This window comes from Culex pipiens, chromosome 1, assembly GCF_016801865.2.
Source record: "Culex pipiens pallens isolate TS chromosome 1, TS_CPP_V2, whole genome shotgun sequence".
In the NCBI taxonomy this organism is placed as follows: Eukaryota; Metazoa; Arthropoda; class Insecta; order Diptera; family Culicidae; genus Culex; species Culex pipiens.
The window spans coordinates 53,743,357-53,769,598 of NC_068937.1; the positions used below are offsets into that span (position 1 = coordinate 53,743,357).

The 26,242-nt window shown below is 38.3% G+C and overlaps 1 protein-coding gene across 1 annotated transcript in view; it reads right to left on the reverse strand.

The window, feature by feature from the left end:
• Positions 1-17,160, reverse strand: part of LOC120412520 (uncharacterized) — a 105,978-nt gene extending 88,818 nt beyond the window's left edge. The window contains exon 1 of the mRNA XM_039573018.2: positions 16,315-17,160. The gene's annotated coding sequence lies outside the window, so the exon portion shown is untranslated. The remainder of the gene's footprint in view (positions 1-16,314) is intronic.
• Positions 17,161-26,242: the final 9,082 nt, after the last annotated feature.

The following is a 26,242-nucleotide window of genomic DNA, read 5'->3' on the forward strand; positions in this document are numbered from 1 at the left end:
TCACATAAAATTGCATAAAATAATGCAATATTTATTTTACACCCAGGCCTTTTACACGCAGCTGGATTACTACTTTTTTAGCTGTGTACACGTGGCAAAAGATGTACTGTTTCAAAAAATCTGCTAGAAATAGTAAAAGTGAAGTTAAGTATCAAATCCAATTAGCTGTCCTTTACCAGAAAACAAGTGTTCAGATTGCAACACACTCCTACGCTGATCCTTCAGTGCCGATAAACTTGTGTACCTTCAGGCACTTTTGCTACCAGTTTTTATTTTCCAGACCTCCTCACCTTTCGGGTTGGTCCCTACTGAAACGATTCTTATCTAGACAACTGGCAACCTTTTTCCAATCCAACATTCTTGCAGCACCACCCCGTAGAAACTACTTTTCCTTTTAGGCCACTAATTATGTGTTCTTAGTGGTGGGTAGATATCCAAAAGGCCTATACCAGTTGTTCAGCAGCACAGTCCGATCTGATGGCTTAAACTTTGATCTCCAGTGCAGCAGCAGTACTTGCAAGCTGTTCAAAGTACGAACTAACCAAACCAGAGCAACTTTTAATTTATATGTTTTCTACACGATCACCACACCAGACACATACACACAACATGGATTCGTTGAGAGGAAGGTTAGTTTGTAGATTTTACGTTGGTGTTTTTTTTTTTGCATTCAAAGTTCGTTCGCGGAAAGGTCGTAAAGTCACGGGGGCTTTCTTTCGACGCTCGCTTATGCAATACCTCACACAAAAATGGCCAGCACAAACCAAACCTAACCTCAAAACAACGGCCGTCCAGACCGCTAGTTGGATATGCAGATCTTGGAAAAATTCGAAATCGAAAAGCTTTTTTGTTGCGATCGCTCTATGGTAATTAGGTTAGGTCAGTCCGCAACGGGGCGGTTGCAAATTTTAAGGGTTCAAAATTGATTGTTGTGTCGAGTTCTGGGGTGTTGCGAAACTGCATCAGACAACAACTCAAAACCGGTGAGCGTTCTTGGAAGGATAATTTGCGTCCCGGTTTGGATTGTGACTTCCAAAGGTGCATATTAACGAGTGCCATTTCCGAGAAGTGGCACGTGATATTTACGGTTTTGAGCTGTGCGGAATCTGAACAGAACGGGGTTAGGAATAGACGCCAGGCAGACCACAGACGGAAAGAGGGCGAGAGAGGGATCAATAGGTCAGGCAGCCAATTTTGGAGGTAAGCACGGTTTGTTGATGCAGCTATGAGTAATCGAGTCAGGAGTTAAATGGGTAGTTTTCCGCTTGAATTATTTGAATGTTCTTAACCAATGTTTTTAGATTGCCTTCACACCAATTTCTCATTACTGTATTCAGTTAAATTTACTACAATCTGCACTACTGAACTTTCAGTAAATGAAAACTTGCTGAAATTTCAGCAAACTTTGACAGCTCCAGACGAATTTTTACTGAAGTTCAGCGAAAAACTAACTGAAAATTTCAGTAGTGCAGTTTTCAGTAAATAATAACTGAAAACAAACATCAGAATTTGCTGTGTTGTTTTCATTCAAATTTGCTATAAGAAGATGAAATTGCATTCAGGGCTGTGGAGTCGGAGTCGGAGTCGGAGCCGGAGTCGGTGGAGTCGGGTCTTTTTGGGGACCTGGAGTCGGAGTCGGAGTCGGAGTCGTCAAAACTCGAATAGCTGGAGTCGGAGTCGGAGCTGGCTAAATTTGATGAGCTGGAGTCGGAGTCGGAGCCGGAGTCGTAAATTTCTGATAGACCCGGAGTCGGAGCTGGAGTCGGAGTTATCAATATATTTTATATAATTTATGAACTTATTTATTGTTCAATATTTGTTATAATTCAGGTTTATTACCAATTTTTTAAATTTATTTATTGAATCGCGTGCACTGCGTTGACATTTTTTTTAATCAATTTATTTTTTGGATCAAGATAATTATCAGATGTCATGTTGTTTTCGAAGCATTTTTATTGTGATTGGAAAGCTCTTATTGTGTTATTTCACTAAGATCACAGCATGATAATCTGTTAATCCTCTCTTGTCAATGTTTGTATACACTAAACTATAGTTTCATAACTCAAACAATAGTAAACAATTGTGGCTGTGTAGTCAAAAAATTAAAACATATTTAAGTTATTTTTTACTGTCTCTTTTTGCTTGTATTTACAGTATTTAAAAACGTATTTACAGTATGTAAAAAAAGTATTTACACCCCTTGGGCACTTTGCACATTTTGTGATGAAACATGTAAACAATTTGAAATTTTACAGAAACCTTATACTACGTTTTGTTCAGAAACTCATGCCAGCAAAAAAGTTTGTACACCTTTCAAAAAATTAACATAAATAAAGTTATTTGTTGACAAATCACCATAAATCCAGTCTCCCAACTCCAAATAGGCATCCTTGACTGATTAAAAAAATAATTGGGATTGAATATAAAGTTTACTGACTACTTAGTATAAAAGTTTATATAACTCTGGAAATTCTATATAAAACTTATCTAAACTTAATTTTGCAAACTTTTAATTCAACTAAATGTAAATTTATTACCATAGAATTGCTAAGATTTTAAGTAGATCCTTTTTTTATAGGAACATTTTTTGCTTCGACTTTTTTACAGAATATTGTCATAACTCTGAAAAACAGTTAGAGTCCCACTTTTTGCATTAGGTCTTGTAGAAATGTTATGCAAAGTTAACAAGATTTTCAACAAGTTTTTTTTTGCTTTTTGAAGAAACTATTGAAACAATCAGATCAGTTTAGGTCTTGTTAACTTTGCATAACTTTTCTACAGGACTTAATACAAAAATTGGAACTCTAACTGTTTTCTATTCAGAATTATGACAATTTCAGTAAAAAATCGATGCAAAAAATGTTTGCGTGTAGTGGATCCTTAAATATTATCTTTGAACAAGTCTATTGTTTTTAAACACCTTAAATCGGGGTGATATAATTGCTATAATTTTAATTTATTTTTCAAATTATAGAATTTCCTCATTATTTATATGTTTAAAGTGTGTACTGGGCTGGATCATACAATTTCCATGTACGTCCTCTGAAATAAATTCATAAGAGCTTTAAAAAATAGTGACTTTGAAAATTGACTATTCTTTGATATTTACTGTGTTTCTTCAAAATTTCAGCCTAAAATTATGCAAATTGATTTTATATGTACGATCATGAAGACTAACTTTCTTTTAATATTTCATTAAAAAAAGTACAATTAAAAATTAGTTAGCTAGCATATAAATTTAAAAAAATGAAAGTAAATTTAAAGTAATTAAATAAAAAGTTCGAATTTTACAAACAACAAAATTTAAATTTATTTAGAAAATTTGTTGTGCTGTAAATGCGTTTAAATCTGAAGATATTTATGATTTTTATTTATATAACGCTGAAAACATGTAACATAGAACAACGAACACTTATCTATCAAGCTTAGTATGGTTCCATACTGTTTGTATAAATAATTCCGGTTTACAGTATTCGCGCAAGTGTGAACTGAAATGTGAGTGATGTGATTAATTCAAATTTTTAAAATATTTTAAATAAAGATTAGGTGTCGGAGTCGGAGTCGGAGCCGGAGTCAACAATTTGTGGAAAGCTGGAGTCGGAGTCGGAGTCGGAGTCGGCTAGAGTTGGAAGGCCGGAGTCGGAGTCGGAGCCGGAGTCATCAATTTGTGGAAAGTCGGAGCCGGAGTCGGAGTTGGAGTCGGCTTAACTCAGAAAGCCGGAGTCGGAGTCGGAGTCGGAGTCGCTTGAAATATGTCCCGACTCCGCAGCCCTGATTGCATTGACCATCTAGTTATATTGAGTTCAGCATTTCTTGAAATCAAAATAACCTTCAATGAAACAAAAACACATAATACATTTGGCTGATATCATTAGTCTCTGAAAGTCTCGGATGGACGTGATTTCGTTCCTAGAAAATGGTAGGCAAAACTTGTTTTAAATCACAATCCAGTTACTGCAAACGAACGTCTTAAAGATTTAATCAAGGATATACGATTGCACCGATTTTTTGTTTGTATTGCTGGCACGGTGATATATGTATTTTTGAGATAAAGTCAACCCTAGAAATAGTATATTCCGGAGCGTTTGGTACGGTATGTCCACGCATCCTTCCTCCCCTGTAGATTCTGTAAAATGTGTTCCGTTCACAGAATCCATCAGAACAACTCAGTAGGGCTGGCCGCTTTAATTTTTGTATTACATTTTCGGGTGTTCTCGGATGTACTCAATTGGGTACTAAAGCCATATATGTCAATTTTTATGTACAACGGTAAAAAACACGATCAAAAACCATTTCTGATCACTTTTTTTCATTTTAATGCAAAAAAATATTGACAAGACAACATTTTTTCGATGGATTAACTATGGTCCCCTTGGAACGAGCTGTCAAGTAGGAACTTTTCTGTCAAGAAGGACCGCGAGGTTAATTTTTCAAAATTGATTTAAAAATCCATTTTAAACTCTTTGTGGTCGTACAAAGGGTCAATGTACTCAGAAAAATAAGCTTTATCGCTGTAAAAAATAATATCAGCAATCTAACCTTCATTTTAGGACCCAATTATTAATATTGACAAGAAAAGTGCTTGGGGCGTAATCTAATCACAAGACTCCACAACCCTGTACAAAATGGTTAGAGTACTTTTCATTTTGATTCATTTTGACTATGTTTATAACATATGAGATATTTAATATTGAATATTTGGCCCTTTTGAAATGAAAATATTGTTTTCGAAAAGATAGGAAAAAATCACGAATGTTTCATATTTTAACATTGTGAATCGGACCATTCGTTGCCGAGATATCGACGTTAGAAAATGGTGGGTTGTTTGGGTGAGACTTGAAAATCATCAATTTTCATGTTTTTAAACCTTTGCATGGCAATATCTCAGTAACTGAGGGTCGTATCAACAAAGTTAAAAAAACCAATATAGAGAATTTTCTCAGCTTTTCAAAAATATTTTATTCAAAAGTGGGCAAATATGTACACTTATTTAAAATTATTAAGAACCACGACTATTTTCAAAAAAATGGCTTTAACTTGATAACGGTGCACTTTATCAAAATTTCACTAAAGTACTTTTTGATTGCAAATTTGATTTTACATCGAAAAATTAAGTTGAAAATTTTTTGCGAACAATATTTCGATTTTTTCAAAAAAATAGTATTCATTAAAAAATTCATAACTCGGTCAAAGATTTTTTGCATCACCTGGAAATTTCTGAAAAGTTGGCATTTGATGTCCTCTAAAACATGTCAAAAAATTCAAAAAATTAAAAATAGTGTTTTTTTGCAAATCAAGTTTTAGTGATAAAAAGTTAAATAAAAAATCACCAAAAAATTTTTTACCTTGTATCATTTTTTTCAAGTGTAGTCCGTATCCATACCTACAACTATGCCAAAGACACCAAATCGATCAAAAAATTCCTTCATAAGATACAGATTTTTGAATTTTCATATATCGGTTTTGTATGGACAGCTGCCAAATTTGTATGGAAAATTATATGGACAAACTTATGATGCAAAATGGCTTCTTTGGGCATACCGAAGGCACCAAAAAAGTTTCAGTCGGATAAAAAAATACATTTTTTTTATTTTTTTAAAAAGACCGATTTCGTAGAGAATTGCTTCGATGGAATTTTGTCAAAATATTAACTACGAAGCAAAATTTATATCTTTGAAGGAAAATTCATGTCACTGATGGCCGGCATCACGATAATGTTGTTCAAAAAGTTCTTTTAAATATTAAATTTATGATCAATCCTTGCTAGTAATTGACTTGTTTTTTTGTTTTTTTTTTCTGAGAGTTAACAACTTGTTCAAGCACCCTACTAGGAGGATTTCGTAAACAAAATTTGCTACGTTATGAGTAAAGATAACTGAAAGATGCTGACAAGACACCTTGAACATTTGTCCAAGGATCCACGTACGCTCGAAGAAATCGGAATATGGGGATGGGGATCATCTTGTACCATTTGAAGGTTTAACGTTTTCAAAACAATATGCCATGATTTCAAGATCGCCTTTGATGTTATTATTATGGGGCTGTTTTAAATTCAAATAAACTGGGAATGATGAGCTTAGAGATAGTTTGTTATCGTATTGCAAAAAAAAAAAAATCAAGGCATATATTTTGTCGACATCTTCGCTATTTTTGTATTAATGAAATCATACAATCGACCATTTCCATCGATTCCAAACTACGCTAACTTGAAAACCTCTAATGAATCATCGGTTCCACAAATGCCACGGCCATATTGGGAAAATTGAAGCCGTCCTCTTCAAAACGCACCCCAATCGTCTAAACTTTTATGATAATGTCTCCACCTCTGCATCGAATTTCCACTGCGCAAAAAAACCGTCTTCTTCTCTGCGGCAAAACTTGTTTTGCATCCTCTGAAAACACGCCTTCAGCAAACTGACTAACTCGCAAAATGCCATCCAAACCGCCTGAAACCCTCAACATTCTCAAACCCTCAGTACAGTCATACTACTTTTCTAGACAAAACGAACGACCTTTGAGTTGGCACCAAGCTTCCTCCACGTTAGTAGACAAAAATTGCCCAACCATCTGCGCGCAAGTTTATCGAGAGACTTGAACGCGCGCCAACGGGCGCACAAGTGACGAACCTCGTCAATCCGTCAAAAAAGGGAAATTTCACTTAGCAGTCACACTGAGGAGTTGGTATTTCGAGTCACTTCGAGTGGCTCTCCAATGGTCATCGTTTGAAGTTGCTGTCAGTTTCAATGGGGCAGCCCAAGGAACCTCCACGATTTACACAGCTCAAAGGTGTTGATGTTTCAGCCTTTTTTTGCATCGTTTGCGCTCGCTCTGTTTACAGATGGCGATTGTTTGTGTGGCGAAAAGGCCACAGAAAAGTGGTTTCGTTTTCGAGTGTTTTATTGGGTCACTTCGGCCTGGGGTTTGTTTGTGTTTAAATTAAAACATAAGTGTGTTGGTGTTGGCTGCTGGCTAAGGGTTCTTCTATGGTCGACCAGAATTGCAACATGTGACGGTTGACGACTGACGCGGTGTCGATGTGGTGACGGTTGTCAGAGATGGAGTTTCGTGTGTTCGGGAGATTTGCTTGAGAAATGGAAAGCGACAAGGAGTCACGGGCTGGGAAGAGGAAAAGCTGTCAATGGGGAGGGTGATGTTGAGATTTTCCAGTAAACCCTAGCAAAGGTGTCAATTAGTTGGATGTCACTGGTGGATTTGATATTGAAACATGTTATTAGTTTATTTTTTAGGTTTAAATGATTTTTGAGACAATCTAGTACTTTTCGAAACATGGATTTTCTATTGACAATCTGGCAACCCTGTTTCATGTTATGAACACCTAAGTGATATTTATGTACTTTTTTCAAGCCAACATTTTTTGAAACATGTCATTTTAAGGGAAATTTGATGTACTTTTCGAATCTACACTGACCCAGAAGTGTCATTTTTTCATTTTAAAATTTCGTGTTTTATCTAACTTTGCAGGTTTATTTTTTAGAGTGTAACATTGTTCTACAAAGTTGTAGAGCGACCATTTTTTTTTGATATGTAAACATAAGGGGTATGCTTGTAACCATCACGAGTTATCGCGATATCACGAAAAAAAAAAGTTCAACGTTTTTGTAATTGAGCAGTTCTCTCAGATTTCGGTCGGAAACCTTTTTGGTGCCTTCGGTATGCCCAAAGAAGCCATTTTGCATCATTAGTTTGTCCATATAATTTTCCATACAAATTCGGCAGCTGTCCATACAAAAATTATATATGAAAATTCAAAAAACTGTATCTTTTGAAGGAATTTTTTGATCGATTTGGTGTCTTTGGCAAAGTTTTAGGTATGGATACGGACTACACTGGAAAAAAATGATACACGGTAAAAATTTTTTTTGGTGATTTTTTATTTAACTTTTTATCACTAAAACTTGATTTGCAAAAAAATACTATTTTTATTTTTTTCATTTTTGATATGTTTTAGAGGACATCAAATGCCAACTTTTCAGAAATTACCAGGTTGTGCAAAAAATCTTTGACCGAGTTATGATTATTTTAATCAATACTGAAGTTTTAAAAAAAAAAAATATTGGTCGCAAAAAATTTTCAACTTTATTTTTCGATGTAAAATCAAATTTGCAATCAAAAAGTACTTTAGTGAAATTTTAATAGAGTGCACCGTTTTCAAGTTAAATCCATTTTCAGGTGACTTTTTTGAAAATAGTCGCAGTTTTTCATTTTTTTAAATTAGTGCAGAGTGGGCAAACAGCCCACTATTGAAAATAATATTTTTAAAAAGCTGAAAAAATCTCTATATTTTGTTTTTTTGAACTTTGTTGATACGACCCTTAGTTGCTGAGATATTGCCATGCAAAGGTTTAAAAACAGGAAAGTTGATGTTTGCTAAGTCGCACCCAAACAACCCACCATTTTCTAATGTCGATATCTCAGCAAGTAATGGTCCGATTTACAATGTTAAAATATGAACATTTCAAAAGGGCCAAACATTCAATATTACAAAAATATAAAACTGCGACTATTTTCATAAAAGTCTCCTAAAAATGGATTTAGCTTTAAAACGGTGCACTTTATCAAAATTTCTTTTTGATTTCTTTTTGATACTTTTTGATTGCATAACTGATTTTACATCGAAAAATGAATTTGAAAAAAAATTGCGACCAATATTTCGATTTTTTTCAAAAAATCAGTATTTATTAAAAAAATCATAACTCGGTCAAAGATTTTTTGCACAACCTGCAAATTTGTGAAAAATTGGCATTTAATGTCCTCTAAAACATACTGAATTACTCTACAACTTTGTAGAACATTGTTACACTCTAAAAAATAACTCTGCAAAGTTAGATAAAACACTTAGACTTTTCAAAAAACAAAAATGTTTGTTTTTTAGAGCTGTAAAAGTGTCCCGAACATCACTTTTCTCTAAAACTTAACCCTGAACTGCTACGTTCAAAAAGCTGTTTTTAAGGTTTGCTCGGATGCTTCCCCTAAATTTGGTCTACGAAATAAAATTTTGGTGTATTCGACAAAGTTGTTTGGATTGGCAAGCTCAACAACTTTCTACAAGACGCAAAAAAATCCTAAAAATATTCCTGAAAAGTATCGCGACTAATTTTCAACATCTCTTCTCAAGACATCAAAATCCAGAACGTCACCATTTTTTCTGACAATTCATTTTCCACTTGGGGGGGCTCAAAAATCAAAATTTGTCAAAATTATAAATAAAACTTCAAATAAAATTTGCATTGGCCTTAGGGGCCATCCATAAACCACGTGGACACTTTTTTGGAAATTCCGGATTCACTGCACTTTATAAATTTGTCTGTTCAACTATTACAGAACGAATTCAATGGTTTAAACTAGTTTAAACAAAAGTAAGATCAATTAATTTTGCCTTAAAAGTGTTCGGGGTTTGTGAGTGCTCTAAATATGTGGGATGACTGTAGTTCAAAATGCGTTGAACTCGCTTATCTGAAAAGTCTCGCATGCCTCAAACTATTACGTTCACTTTCAAGCAAAAGTGAAAAATTACCCAAAACTGCATCGTACGCCTCTGCAGATTTATGGCGGAGATGCATTTTGGCTGCTCCGCAAGGCAATCTTTAACCACAATCATCATCAGTTTTGGGGATTTTTGGCCCGCTGCAGAGTTTGGTGACCGCGGCGGCGGTGTAGAGGGCGCGAGCTCGAGGAGGCGGATACACGTGAAAACAAATTGACCAGCAAATTAATTTCCAACCCAAAAGCCTGCACACAACCGTCTCGGAGTTAATTCGTTTTTACAACTTTCTTCCAACCGGCGCGTTTTGGGTGTTACACAGATATGAAAACGAAACGAAACTATTGGCACTACGCCCCCCGGGGCATGGCCTTCCTCTAACGTGGGATTTCTGCTCCAGCGCCTCTGACGAGACAGGAGAAACCGGGACCGACGTTTTACTTCACCATCCGATAGAAGCTCAGTGGATAAGGCGGGAATCGAACCCGCGTCTCATAGCATCATCGGGATCGGCAGCCGAAGCCGCTACCCCTGCGCCACGAGACCCCCGTTACACAGATATATATGGGGGGAAATTAGCAACACTTTTTGCTACGTTAATTAGTTTTTGCTTAATTTTTCGGCTTAACACATTTGGGTGAAGTTTTCGAAGGCTAGGGAGGGCAGTACCATCAGCCGAGGGGGGGATTGAATTTATTTCACCGCATTTCGGCTGATGACCTTTTCCGTGGACCGCGGTCGATACAGAAAAAAAAGATAATTTTTCCAAACTTGTTTTGGTTGTTGATATTAATTTGGACCAAAAAACCAAAAACAGAGGAGAAAATTCGCTGAACCGCGAAGCTCGCGCGCAAATTACGTCAGACAATCGCGGGCAGAAATGGGTAAAAGGTAAGGGAAAGACTCGCGAGGAAAGGTGATTAAGGCTACGGTTTTACGCAATCGTACGATTTGTGGACGGATTTTCGATCGTTATCCGTTACGGATCTGTGACCAGACGGGGATGAGGTGACCATGCGGCATGTCATTGGACTGTTACTTATTGGTTGTGCGTTAAATTGAACTTGGTGCCAGTTTCAGTCATAGATGGAACCTGATAAGCCGTTCAATTGTGCAACTGGGTTGATGTAATCATGTTTTGTACATTGCAGGTCCCTTTAACAGCATTGATTTAGTTCAACCCGTTATCATTATCATGGTCAGCGAAGTGAAAAGAAAATTAATATAGATGTGACACCAAAATTATCGAATAACAGGCTTGCACACCCAGCATTAAACTGATCCAATTGTATAACAAAACAATCATTGTTGGTTGAATTTTTTACGGGTTTTCATACACCACAATGTAGACTATTGAAAATTTCTGTTAACTTCTGATCAGTTTGCTATCGTAGGCTAATAGAGTGAACAGAACTAGATAAAAAAATGTACGTAGCATCGAATATACTGCCAATAATTGAAGATTCGTTAATTATGCCAAATCAAGTATTCTGAGAAAGACGCGTTTTTGTGTTCGTCAAACTAAACACTATTTTAGTGAAATTCAAATATTGGAAAATGTCTTTACCATCAGCAGAAAAAAAATGCTTTGCCAAATTATATATTATGAAACATTTGAATTTCGCAAAATTTTATCAACAAAATCGGTTTCAGTAAGTTGAGTCAATAATCAATAGACATTTGGTAAAGACATATCCCATCAAAAATGCCTCACAAAAAAGAGGGGACACAAAGGCAAAAGCTTTACAATTTCTTTGGAAGTAGAAGTCGGCTATACATTGAACGCAAATTCATGTACATTTCCAGCCTTTTATAATTCTACCCATTTCAATTCAATTTAAAACATTTTGAGTGTTCCTGAAACTATTATGCAGTTTTTGTTTATCAAAACATTTTACATAGAAAACATTTTTTTTTTTTAAATTATTAAAGGCAAGTATGTCCTTAAGTACATTTTTTCCTTTTTGCGAAATCATAATAAATTATGAAGGCCAAAATAAATAGACTTTTCAGACTTCAATAACGTTGAAAAGTAATTTTTAATGTTGAACTAAGAATAAAATATATGAAATGTAACACAACAACAAAATGTAATTAGTAACGCAAAACGAAACCAATTTAAATTATAAATATATTTAAATAATAAACTACAAACATCTAATATAAGTTTTATTGAAAATAAATTTGATGCTGTATCAAATCAGATAAGGTGTATTCAAAAGAATACAAAAATAGCTGAAATTAATACAAAAAATCAGATTTGACAGTTTAAGCCAGCTAAATAATTGTAGATTTTACTAATTTTGCTATTTGGTTTTGGCAACATAACTTTAAATCGTTTTCCGTTAAACTTGCTGGGCTTTTTCAGCTAAATTTCAGATAATTTGTTTTAATTTTTCTTAATTTTCAAAATCCTTGAAAATTTTTATTAATGATGTTAAAGTTAATCGTGAGAGTTAAAAAAATACTAATTTTTGCCTCGATTTTAGCTGACCCTACTCAGCCAGCCAGGATCATCTGAGTGATCCATTCCAACCTTCGGTATCAGAACACCATCTTTGAGCACTTTAAAAACAAATTAAAAATTAAAAAAAAACCACAATTGGTCGTGATCGTGCTATTTTGACGCACGCCAATTTTGGGCCAAAATGAATTGAAACGCCATTCTGTGAAACTATCAATGGCTCATCACTGATTCCCAATATTTTATGTCAATTCTGATATATTTCACAAAACCGTAAAAACAACTCGGAACACGGGCAACCAAATTCAACCAGACTTCGGGACAATGCACGGAAAGGTCAACCAAACAAAACGTGTTTGTTATTGTTTATATTGCGTGCTCTGGGTTCTGATTATTCAATGTTAGACAATAAAACGCATTTTCATTTGAAATGTCAAAAAGCGTTTTACGACAATTGTAAAGCTGTAAAATTGGTTTTCAAATGATAGAATTGAGGCAACAGTTTTAGGAAGCTTTATCAATAAAGTCTATGTTTGTTATCAAATAAATTATTTATAAAAAATAAAATTCATACTTTTCTAACTAAATACATATCAAAACTATAACCGATATTTTGTCATTGGAATTCTTAAAACTTAAAACGGATCAACGGATTCAAATGAGCAACAGTGGCAGTGAAAGCAAGCATAGACTAAATATATATAGATACGCCACTCCCCTGTTGGGGCTGGTGACACTACCGCCACGCCAAAATTGCGACTGGTGGCAATTCACAGGTACTAATTTTGGGTGTACCCCTTTGGGAATGCCGAGAAAAAAAAATCTCCCGAGTTTCAGTTCAAGCATAGACTAAATATATATAGATACGCCACTCCCCTGTTGGGGCTGGTGACACTACCGCCACGCCAAAATTGCGACTGGTGGCAATTCACAGGTACTAATTTTGGGTGTACCCCTTTGGGAATGCCGAGAAAAAAAAATCTCCCGAGTTTCAGTTCAAGTGGTTGGGTTGCATCGTAGCAACTATTGCCTTGCAAGTTGTTTATTTTCTGTCAACAACAGCGGAATTGGAAATCATCGGTCGTTGGTTTTGAAATCACTTTATAAAAATTCCTCGAATTTGGGCTGCCCACACCCCCACAAATCATATGGATGGAATCGATTCCTTCGGTGGTGCCCACCGTTAGGCATGGAGACGTGTCGGCAAGTGAGTAGAATTATGTTCGATAGAAAAAATAGTACTGGAAAAGCTACCCTGCTAATCATTCCGCCATTCCAGCCAAAAACGGACGGTTCTACAGCGCGCAGCCTTCTTTTGGCTGGACTCTCAAAAATCGGCGGAAATCGAATGCTGGAGTCTGGATAGCAGGATTCTACGACGAATCAAAGCTTCAGCTCTATCCGGCCTGTTGGCAAAAGAATCACAAAGCAAACAAGATGCAAGGATTTTTGTCGCAGTTTATTTATTTCTGTAAATTTTTAATCATTTGATAATAAATTCCTTGAAAAGATTGTCCAAACGCACAATAAAAGGGTTCTGTATTTCTTATCATTTCGAGCCTGCCAGGTGGTTTAGTGGCACTTCTATAACCGAAACACGTACGGCGAAACTGTGGCAAAACCATAGCTGGATTCGCCTTGATACTAGTCAGATTCATGCTTGCGTTCTGCCGGAAGCTTTGAAGTTTTTTTTTCTTATCTGAAAAAAAAGCAAAATGTTATCATCTTCACAAACCAGACTTCACGATGCTGTTTTGAAACTAACTTTCATTCATCTTTTCGAAATCAGAATTTTGTTAAATTCGCTCACCGTCGGTGACCCGGTGACTTGTGCACACGTTACGTTTCAACCTGTCCGGTGGGGAACACTATGAGGGCGGTGCAAAACTGCAACGGTTTCGTCACCGAGGGGGCACTGTCCATGATCGGCTTGAGGTGGATCAGCGTGTCCCAAGGCGTGTCCTCTTATTGTTCCTTTGTTTTGGTCTGCTGATTGGTATCTCCTGGATTCGCCACTTCTGCTACCGCTGCCACCTGCGCTGTTGGCGTTGGCCTGCCATATTCCTGTTTTTTTTTTCGCGATAAATCGACGACGGAAGAGCAAATTATGAAAGCGATTCTACACGCGCTTTCATAATTTGCTCTTTGGTCGTGACAGGTCGTGACACTTTGACAAAAAAAAACAAACATCAAACTGGCATAGAGTACTATGATTTTGTTCAACAATTTAGTACCTGTAACTTGACTGTGGTGGCGCTCGGAGCGCTAAAGGGGTGTCGCCAACTTGATGTATGGAAAAATCCCGAAGTGAGACATCTAGGTAATTAATAATCTATGAAGCAAGCCAGAAAGGGTGAAGAAAAGCCCCAAGAAATCGTTCCCTCTCCTTTGTTCTGCTGTCGTAAAGCCATTCTTGACCCCATTTCTTGGCGGGTGCGTATTGTCCCTCAGCACTGAAATGGTTCCTCTCATTCATATGTTACATGTCGCTTGTGTACTATCTTGTTACACGTCATATCTTTATACAACAGACTTGTCACAAAATCGAACACTAGCGATAACATTTAGCCAAAAGAACATTCATATTTAATAATTTAAGCTTTATTACTCATTTCTTTTGATAGGATTGTCTTTTAGGACCATCAGAAAAATCTTTTAATCTATCAACATACCTGCCAAAATGGAATATGTACATTGTGTTGTGTTGTGATCAGACTAAAAGTCGAATTGATTCTTAAAATTAAGACTTAAGTGCTCTTAACTTTGATAGGGTTATCAGATCTTCAATGTTTTAGGCTCATTTGAAAGGTCTTTCAATTATCTAACTGACGACGGGTCGCATGATGGACCCGGACATCATCTTAATAGAAAAATCTGAGATCCGGCATCTAAAAAGTGTATAAGTAACACTTAGGAGCAAATAACATTTCATAGGGTTGTCAGATCTTCGATGTTTCAAATTCGCAAATTGGAACGACTGACAGCTATCAACAACTTGAAACCACGTGTTCGTAAATTGCCGAACAATGGTGTTGAATCGTCAACATTAGTTTAACAACTGTTTTTTACGATTGAGTGCTTTTTAATTCGAATACGTTCGAATTGGCGAGCATTCGAATAAGCGGACATTCGAAGTAGCGAAATTCGAATTAACGAATCCGCTCTGTATCACCCTTTTTATAATCTTCCGGACTTTTGTTAAAATTGTATTTTTTGGCATAGCTTTAGAAGTACTTTTCTAAACTTCATAATAATAATGGGATGGATCTAATGGGACCCCAAGACGGATCGAATGAGGCCAACATTTGTTCAGAATTTGATTCTGAGTCGATAGGTATACTTGAAGGTGGGTCTGCGATGCTGAATTAAGAAGTTCATTTTTCGAGTGATTTTTTAGCCTTTCCTCTGAAAGATGGGGAAGACAAAACACCCTTTATGCAATCTCCCGGACTTGACCCAAAATAGTTGTATAGCATAACAGTTAAAGTAGTTTACTAAACTTTATAGTTATCAACTTATGGCATCCCAAGACGAATCGAATGAGACCAAAACGGTCAAAATCGTTTCAGCCAGTGCAGAGATAATCGAGTGCAAATTTGTTTTATACACATATAATCATACACACACAGTCATTTGCTCAGAAGATGATTCTGAGTCGATATGATATCGATATTTTGAAATTCGGAAACAGAGGAAATATTTTGACCGTTAGTGACAAGACGAAGTTTTCAGGGACAGTTGTTTCAGTAGAATTATATTTTTTTCAAAGAAGGTATTTTTTTGAGTTCAAAACTTATCACAATTAAAGAAACAGTCATCATAACAGCTTTAACAAAACAGCGTTTAATGAATCATTTTACCTGATTGACTGAAATATCATCAAATCAATGCTAACAAAAACATGTCATGCCCCAAATCACCCAAAAATAGGTTCAGAACAAGCATCCTTCATTTTTAGCACCAATTTGTGAAAAGTGCACAACTTTTTCGTTCACACAACCATGCTAAACAAGTTGTCACACACTCTCCCTCCTTTTTTTTGGTCTTTCCACCAGTGCCGAGTTCATTGCTGTCACCTCCTTAGCTTAACAACTTTCTGATCCACTTTCGTCATCATGCACACAGGAATCGAGTTGTGTCCCCCAGCAGGAAAGGTGCAACCGTCTTTTATTTTTCCTTTCCTTTTCTTTTTATATCACTTTTTCTTATCGCAACTCTCCCCAATTTTGCATTACGTACTTTTATTATTTTATTTTTTTCGGTTGTCTTTTTTTAACTCCAAAAAGACTCAAGTTCACTTCCCTTCTCTTTTTTTCGGAGCCCTTGCTCAAGCTCGCACGTGACTTACCTTAAGCGTTTTGTTGCAGTCTAGTTTGCTGAAGGTTCCCAAAGTTGGCCTTGCCTTTTATTTTACTTTTGCTTCCAACCGCCGACCAATCCCAGTTTTGCGCGCGCGCGCCTTCTTGGGTCGATCTCCCCTTGCGCCACACAAACGTCAAGAAATAGTTTTCCTTCTTGTCCAAAAGAGGGTTTGGTCACGCCCGGGTTAGCTCACGAAACCACACTGCTCCGTGGTGGTAATTAGACTTCAACCTGCTGGACGCACCTTAAAAACTTCTTTTTTTTAATGAAGAATAACTTTTTAAGATATTCCAAGTTTTGTTTTAGTGCTGTTTCCAATTGTTTCACAACCGTTTTGAAAAAAACTTTTTAAATCGCCGTCACAAAATTGCACAAATTTTCACCTTTTCTTCGAGAAATCATACTCGCAGTAAATAAAATAAATTCATAAACCTTTCTTTCGCACAAACTGACCGATTTCACTCGCCAGGTGCAGATCTTTCTTCCATCGATAATAGATCGCCGCGTGCACGTGAAGAAAAAACGAAGCAATAATAATCAAAACACGCAATCGCCAATCGAGTAAAACTGCGCGCAACGTCTGTTGAAGAAGCAAAAAAAAACTCCGTTTCTCCGTTAGAGTTCTCCTGGCGCGCTTTCGAATCGGAATCACCGCAAAAGAAAGCACACTGGACAATACCGCACTGAAAAGAGAGTTACTTCCGAACCCGACGGCCAACTGCGATCAACTGACGTTTGACGGCGGAGGCGCCGATCGAAGGCGCGAGGAGTTTTGCGCAAAACACAGATGTGAGTTTTGCGCCGCGACGCGCGCCTTGGAGAGAAACGCGCAATACTCTCGCGCGAAGAGTGAGAGAATAACGCGAAAGCTTACTCTCGCGTGCGCGGGTTGAGCTTTTTGGGCAGCTTTGGGAGAGAGTGAGAAAAGTGAGAAGCTTTGAGTGAGTAATGTTCCTCATTAGGTCATTGTAGTGAGAAGGTAATCATAACTTTCTTTGGCAAAGAAAAATTTTATAAATGTAAATCGCCGACTGCTTTAAAACATTTGTGAAGAATAAGAGACATTCAATTTGTATTCGATCAAATGTTTATTTCGGGTGGATAAACACTAAAGTTACTGTCAAAGTTTAGCATAGCATAGCATAGGAAGCAACTTGTAGCGCCATAACCACGGCAAAAAGTGTCTAGGGCATTTGTGGAAATACGAGTTCCTATCCAAGCGGATCCAGAAACACCAAACCTTCATAGAATGATGGCTTCCAACGATTATGATTCAAGAAATGTGCCAACCTATTCTAAAGAAACAACTTTGCGGTTAACTTAACGCAGTTGGTCTGGCCGCTTTATTGTTTGTGATGTTTCTATGCATTGTAATGCTTTGGCGCACTCCAGTGTGCTTGATGACAAGAAGAATGTTAAACGTAAACCAACCTAAAGCATTATACACACAGCAAATTTTGGATTGCCATTTCAGTAAAACAAATAACTGAATGCGATTCAGTAATCATCACTTTTGCTGAAATTTGCCAATGAACAAAAATATCAGTAACTGCATGTCTGTCAAACTGAAGTGTCACTAATTGTTGGGATGCTGCCGAGAGAAAATGTGTTGTTGTTTTTTTTTAATTTGGTACAGTCATCCCACATATTCGGAACACCCACAAATTCGGAACACTTTTGTGGTAATTTGTTTATAGAATGCAAAATGCAACTTTTCTGTCGACCCTGCTATTTTTAAGGCCTTTATTTGGACATTTTCTTGCTATTTCACTAGTAAAAGTAGTACTTTTTGAGCAAAAAACTTTATTTCAAGACTATTTTATCCTGAGCAGCAAAACACTGCCTCCAATTGGCCTCCAAATTGCCTGTTCCATGATTGTGGGATGTTGTTGTGCCTCCCACAATTATGGAACACCTGTATTTAACTGATATTTTCACAAAAAAAGTTATCAGACCATTCATAAAACATTACTAAGCATGAGTTTTATTGGTTTTGGAGTGCGAAGTCATTATTTTGTAAAAAATATGTACTCCTGGAGAGAATAAAAAGTTTGTTTACATCGTAAGAAAAAAGTGTTCCGAATTTGTGGATTTCAAGGGTTAATGTTTTTCTTTGAAAACTTGATATAAAACGTAAAAATGTACAGCCAGTCTATAAATCAATCGAAAGATCGCAAGAAAAGCTTTCACATGAAGGTAAAAGCAATTCATTATGTTCAATTATCGATTTTATATGATTTGTTGAACATTGGCCGATCTGTAAACTGTTCCGAATATGAGGGATGAGTGTATTGTGGTAAGAAAAATGTGAAAAACAAATGCCTCGATGCTAACCACCTGTTGTTTTTAGTTTTGAGGGATTGATGAAATAAATGTATAAATAATAGAACTGGAAACATTTCTACTTGCAAGCAAAATCTAATTATGATACACTCAAACCTCGATGGTTTGACACCAACTGTTGTCAAACGAACGGGGTCACTTTTTAGTTTGACACCCCTCTTACACGGATTTCACACACACAACCAAACGGTTGTTTTGATAGTGTGCGTGAGCGCCGTGTAAAAAGTGACAGTTCGTCACTTTTTAGATTGGCTTTGACCAACCAACGGGGTACAAACTAAAAAAGTGTCAAACGAAAAAGTGACCAACCACCGGGGGTTAAGTGTAACTGAAATACCAACAATGATTGCTGAATCCTCAGCAAATGATCTGTCAAACTTACAAAAGAAAATTACTGAATTTTCAGCAAAATAATTTGACGTTTCTTTAGCTGAAATTTCAGTTGTTTTGACAACCATTTTGCTGAAATTTCAGTAAACTATCCAAAATACCATAAACTGGGGTGACTTTGATAGCCCGGGGTGGCATTTATAGAAATTTGATTTGGCCACTAATTTTGATACATCCAATGTAACAGTCACATTTGTGCATATATGATCGATAATAAGCTATCCCTTAATGCTTACATAATCAAAATTCTCAAAAATGTTTAGATATTAATTTGACGGGCATTTTAAAAACCTATCAAAGTTACCTCGGGCTATCAAAGTCACCCCAGTTTACGGTATCTGACAAAGTGGCAAATGTCAGTTAACTGAGAATTCAGTAAAATCTAAATTACTAAATCGTTTACTGAAAGCTTTTCCTAGGAGAATGGGCAAATTTGTATGGGGGCTGTTCCAAGGATGTACACGAATGGGAGAAACTTTATTCGAAATATCTCGCCGAGACATGAAAAAAAGTCTTCTGGACGAACTCTCTAAACCCCGGGGTTCAAAAGTTACAAGTTGTTGAAGTTTGAGTATTTTGGGTTAAAATGTACAAAAAATCGTATTTTTGCTTTTTCTAAAATCACTCATAAAATCCTTATTTTATTATGGATTTAGATCATCTTGACTTCATTGGACGCGTATCAGCAAAAACTAGCATGATTGAAACAAGACCGTTTGAACCGTTTGTGTAAGAGGCTTACCATAGAAACAAGTCGAAACTTGAAGATTTTGAAAACGGATCCTACTCAGACTGCTTCAGTTAGTATGGAAAGTTACAGTGCATTGTTGTAACAACTTATTGAGATGTTCTGGGTCATCCAAGATCCCTTGGAGTTTGGACCGGGGCTTACCATAGAAACAAGTCGAAACTTGAAGATTTTGAAAACGGATCCTACTCAGACTGCTTCAGTTAGTATGGAAGGCTACAGTGCATTGTTGTAACAACTTATTGAGATGTTCTGGGTCATCAAAGAACTTCTTGGAGTTAAGACCGGTGGGTCTACCGCCGTAACAAGCAAGAGGTCAGTGATTGTTTACCCCTGATCATTCCCGCATAGCTTCAGTGAGTGTGGTTGGCTACTTTGTTAATGTTTTGAAATGTCCTGGTTCATCCTTGGACTCACTGAAGTTGAGAAATGTGGGTCTACCACCGTGACAATCAAGATTTCTACCTGTTTTGACCACTGATCATACCCGCATAGCTTCAGTCAGTATGGTAGACTGCTTTTTTAATGTGTTGGGATGTCTTGGGTCATCCCAGGACTCACTGGAGTTAACAGCCACAAATCATAACTCCAGGGAGTCCTTAGGTGATCCAAGACATCTCAAGTCATTTACAAAGTAGTCTAACCTAGAGTCTAACCTGTTCCTTCCGATCTGCGTACTAGCCTTAATAAGAAAGAGAAAGCAGAATTCGTCGCCGTCGTGCTAACTTGTCGCACGTGCATTTTTGGCCAAATTGAGTTAAGAACGCCATTTTGTGCAGCTAACAATGCCTCACCTTTTGACCTTCACAGATCCCCAAAATTTGATTTCAATCCTGAGATATTCAATAAAAACCGAAAAAACTCCGTGCATTTTTGTCACTTTTCATATGAAAGAAGTTTCAATCATGTCGTGCTATCTTGTCACTCCCTGGAAATTGATGTAAGTGCGACAGTTGACCAAAGGGATTTCAGGTCTGAGCGCGTTTGACGCATGTACAAGTTAGACTACCGTAAACATTTGTAATTATAACTCGGGACCTCAGCAACCAACTTCAACCAAACTTCGGGACAATGCACATAATGGTCAGCCAAACAAAACGTGTTTGTTATTGTTTACATTGCGTGCTCTGGTTTTTGTTTATTCAAGGTCAAACATTAAAACGCGTTTTTCTCGGAACGTCGAAATGGCGGGTGCGACAAGATAGCACGACGACGTCGAATTGAGATTCAAACAAACCAAATTCTCTTCTAACCTCGCAACCAGTTAGACCTACAGAATTTTCCATATAAATTTGTATGGGGAAAACCATATTTTTTTGATTTTGATATTTAAAAAATCCACGTTTCAAGCTATATTAAAACCGGATTCATATTTGATTGCTCTGAAATGTGCTCTACAACTTTCACGAAGAGAGTATGGTGCTAACTTGTTCTCGTCTAAAACGTGTTTTTTGCTCAAAAATCACGTTTTAGACGAGTTTTGAGGACGCTGAATCTTCTTTCAGGAGCAAGTTAGCACCATACTCTCTTCAAGAAAGTTGTAGAACATCTTCCAGAGCATCCGAATATGAATCCGGTTTTAGTACAGCGTGAAACGTGGATTTTTTAAATATCAAAATTCAAAAAATGGGTTTTCCCCATACAAATTTATATGGAAAATTGAATCGCTTTGCGCAATGTGAGGGCTGAACCAGTCGTTCTCAAACTTTGGGGAGTTATTTAGGACCCCAAAAGGAACTGAAAAATTGATGTGCTGTAAAATCGATTTTGTTATTACACCCTAATACGTCGTTAAACGCTTATAACTTCCTTCCCTCGGCATTCGGCCCGATTTTTGTTTCATTCGATTCGAGAATTATTCAGCAATTTGCTATTAAATTTTCATTGTTGGCGAAATAGTTTTACTATTGAAGCAATTCAATGTTTAAAAATGTTTTCAAAATTAAGAGATTTTGCAAGAAAAATGAGCGCTTCCCAAACACGGACGGGGATGTCAAGTACCTATTTTGAGGAGAAAATCATCCGTGCACCACGACCGTGTGTCGGTCGCGAAAAAGCGGCGAAAGGTTATGCAGGTTGTTTTATTTTACTGAACTGAAACATTGACACTGACACTTGCTACAAATCGAACTAGTTTGAAGCCAAGCCTCCTTGTCCTCCTCCGAAACTTGCGTATTTTCTCCACTACATCTCCGGCTTTGCTCTCGTCTCCATTTGCCAGGCTGACATCTCCGGCGGTGGAATCTTTCGGCGTTATGTCGGACGGACCGGATCCCATATCAAGATGCGCCTGATGCTGCTGACGGATTTTGTCCAAATCCGTGAGAGACTGCGCAGCTTCTTGAAGTTCGCGGCCAGAAGCGTTGGTTGCGGATTCACGCTCGAGAAACACCCACAACTGGTGATGGATGTCATCGAACCCCTGGATCGCACGAGTGGTCTCAATCGGCGAAAGCTTGTTATCTTGGGATTGGCCGCCTGTCGAGCTCCTCCTCTGTTCGTCGTCGATCGCCCACTGTTACGGAATTTTTACCAAGGGCCATTGCGGTTTCCAGTTGGCCGGGAGCCTCCTCCGGTTTCTTTTTTATTTCCGATTGGCCGGGAACCTTCGGTTGGATCCGCAGTGAGGTGTGCCGCAATTATTCCGGAAGCGCTCGAACCGGCTGCGGAATCGGCGTCGATGAGGCCTGACGCGTTGACGGAGTCGGCATCGAGCTGGCCGGGAGCGGAATCTGCGCTACTGCAGCCGGTTGCTAATTCGGTGCCGAAACGGCCTGCAGCGGCATGGCCGTCGGAAAAACTGCCGTGAGCGCAATCCCGGGCCGACATGCTGTACTAAACTCACGGCCAAAACTAAAAAATGTCGTCAAACGACCGTTCACTGCAAATTTGCAAACAAGATTTTTTTTCAAATATGTATTATCCTACACACATACACATACACATGCGGCGGCAGTTTTTTACCGAACCGCAATGGCAGCAAAATTCAATACACTTTCTTCACTTTTTTAAGAACTCAGCACGCAAGCAGGTCTAACTACAGACTGTCTAGGGTAACAGATTGGCCAATGTTTCTGGACACCAAACGCCCTTTACGCCCAGCAAAACTGGCAGTGTTGCAAGCGCAAAACATACGTTGCCAGTGCCTGTTTATTTTGCATTGGCCAGTCTGTTTCCCTAGACAGTCTGTAGTTAGACCTACTTGTGTGCTCAGTTCTTTAAAAAAAGTGAAGAAAGTGTATTGAATTTTGCTGCCATTGCGGATCGGTAAAAAACTGCCGCCGCATGTGTATGTGTGTAGGATAATACATATTTGAAAAAAAATCTTGTTTGCAAATTTGCAGTGAACGGTCGTTTGACGACATTTTTTAGTTTTGGCCGTGAGTTTAGTACAGCATGTCGGCCCGGGATTGCGCTCACGGCAGTTTTTCCGACGGCCATGCCGCTGCAGGCCGTTTCGGCACCGAATTAGCAACCGGTTGCAGTAGCGCAGATTCCGCTCCCGCTCGATGCCGACTCCGTCACCGCGTCAGGCCTCATCGACAGCCGGTTCCACCGCTTTCGGAATACTTGTGGCACCGCCCACCGCGGATCCAACCGAAGGTGCATTCGGAAGGTTCCCGGCCAATCGGAAATAAAAAAGAAACCGGAGGAGACTCTCGGCCAAACGGAAACCGCCAAGAGAAAGGAGGAGACCATGGGCGGAACCGGTTCGGCAATGGCCCTTGGGAAAAATTCCGTAACGGTGGACGATCGACGGCGAACGGAGGAGGAGCTCGACAGGGTGGCCAATCCCAAGATAACAAGCTTTCGCCGCTCGAGACCACTCGTGCGATCCAGGAGATCGATGACATCCGTCACCAGTTGCGGGAGTTTCTCGAGCGTGGGTCCACAACCAACGCTCCGGGCCGCGAACTTCAAGAAGCTGCGCAGTCTCTCACGGATTTGGACAAAATCCGTCAGCAGCATCAGGCGCATCTTGATATGGGATCAGGTCCGTCCGGCATAACGCCGAAAGATTGCACCGCCGGAGATGTCAGCCCGGCAAATGGAGACGAGAGCAAAGCCGGAGATGTAGTGGAGAAAATAAGCAAGTTTCGGAGGAGGACAAGCAAGCTTCAAACTAGCTCGATTTGTTGCTTGAAACATACACAAATGTTACAGTGTCAAAGTTTCAATTCTATTTCATCCTGCAAAACCTTTAACCGCTTTTTCGCGACCGACACGCGGTCGCGGTGCTCGGATGATTTTCTCCTCCTTTTCTCCTAGGTACTTGACATTCCCGTCCGTGTTTGGGAAGCGCTCATTTTTCTTGCAAAATCTCTGCATTTTGAAAACATTTTAAAACATTGAATTGTTTCAATAGTAAAACTATTTCGCCAACAATGAAAATTTGAGGCCGAATTTCGTTATTGCGATGAAAATGATGTCTTACACCATCATGCTACCATACGTTACATAATTGGTCAGAAGACCTTTTCGATAAGCCTTTTATTTTGAAGATCTGACAACCTTATCAAAACTATCGATGAATAGACTGCCCGCTTTGTTTATAGAACATTTTTGGGCGGAGCATTCAAGCATTATTTAGATTTTTGCATCAAAAGTATTCTGAAAGAAATCAACATGGACTATAGAGCAAATTGTCAATGATTAGTAATTGAATAAACGTACATTATTTATCTCATTTCAGCCTTCTCTCAAATTAAGACCATCACGATGCCCTGGAGCACACTTCCGCCGGAAGTGCTGGCGAAAATACTCTCCAACATTCGCTTCCGGGATCGCGTGGATTTTTCGCTTGTGTGCCGCCAATGGAACGACGTGATCTTCGGATTGTGCCCATCAGCGGACTACCTGTTGCCATTGAGAAGCTACAGCTACACCGATCTTTGCATCGACCATGAGCCATCGTTACTTAGAAGCAGTACCCGCCGTTATCGTAACCTGGAGATGAACTGGGAGGAATCAGAACTACGTCCAGATAATCGTGAAGATACGTTTTTCACGCATTTAGATCAAGCTCTAGCGATTCTTGCTGGAAAGGGATCCGTCAAATGCCTTTGGTTAACCGCTCCCCTTGATCAACGAATGGTTCGTTTTTTCGCCAAACACGAAGCACTTATTGACTCGTTGGAAGAGCTCTACCAGTTCAGGTTAGGCTTAGCAATTTGCGTAGGCTGAAATGGGATGAATACAAAAACTATAATGGGGAAACTTTTAAAGATTTTATATTCGGCTTAAGCATGCCAACAAAAATAAAGTTGCGCAGAGGTCACCACTTTGAAAGCAGAGATAGAAGCTTGATCGAGTTAAGGGATGCTGATCATGTCTGCGATATGACTGTTGCCAACCTTGAAGAGCATTGTTCAAGACAATATTTCAAAGTGGCTCGACCAAAGCTGCGCCGCCTACGTTTGGACAATGCGTTGAGTGAAATGGCAAATCAGGAGCTGCTGGAAATCGCAAGTAACCTTCCCAATGTGCAACATTTAAAGATCAGCATGGTGTGAATAGATTTTGCAACGTCCTTATAGCTAGCAGCGATGTTATACAATCTTTAACAGAACTAACGATAGATTTGCACTTGGTAAACTTATCAACTTTTCTAAAAAGCTACAAGATATTCACGGTCTCACCATTCTTCATTTGAACTGTCAAGGTACGTGTACCGTTGAGGAGAGCATCCAAATCGAACTTCCTAAGTTGGTAGAATTTCGCTGCCGGTACGAAATAAACGAATCCGATAGCCGTGTATTTCTTTTCTGTCCGCGAATAGTCGTATTCGAGCAGACAAGCGATGTCAGAAACGGCGGAAGTGCCGTCTTCTTCCGGTTGCAAAGCTCCTGATTTGGACTCATTTTCTGCTCAGCTCTTTGAGGGACAAATTGAACGACGATTGTGTAATGAGTAAAGCCAAATCCTCTGGTAAGATTATAGATAGCTTGAGGCACAGACTGACAGTGGTTGTATGTATTTATGAGGACTGTTTCGACGGATTTAGAGGGATAGGCCGGCTATGAAATTAAAAGAAAATATAGAATCTACATATATCAGACATGAGTTTGTTTAATTGGATTTATCCTGAACGCTTATTTAGGCTGCAAAAACGTATTGCCAAATATTCTTCATGACAAATGGATTAAAAACCCCTCTGAGGATTTCTCAGATTAGATAGGATCTGATAAAAGATAACGCACTCATCTTGGGGACCGTAAAAAGTTTATTTATTTGCTTTGTATTCGTATTTTTCTCGGATTTATTCGTTCGGATAGTTTATTTTCCACGCTTTTTTCAAATTATAAAAAGAATAGCACAAATTTACTCGTGTGTGTGTACTTTTTGTTCTTGTAATTGTTGTAGGATTTTACGTTTTCACTAGCATGTGTGTGTAAGTGTATGTGTGGAAATGTTCGTCCGTTTCAGATAGGTT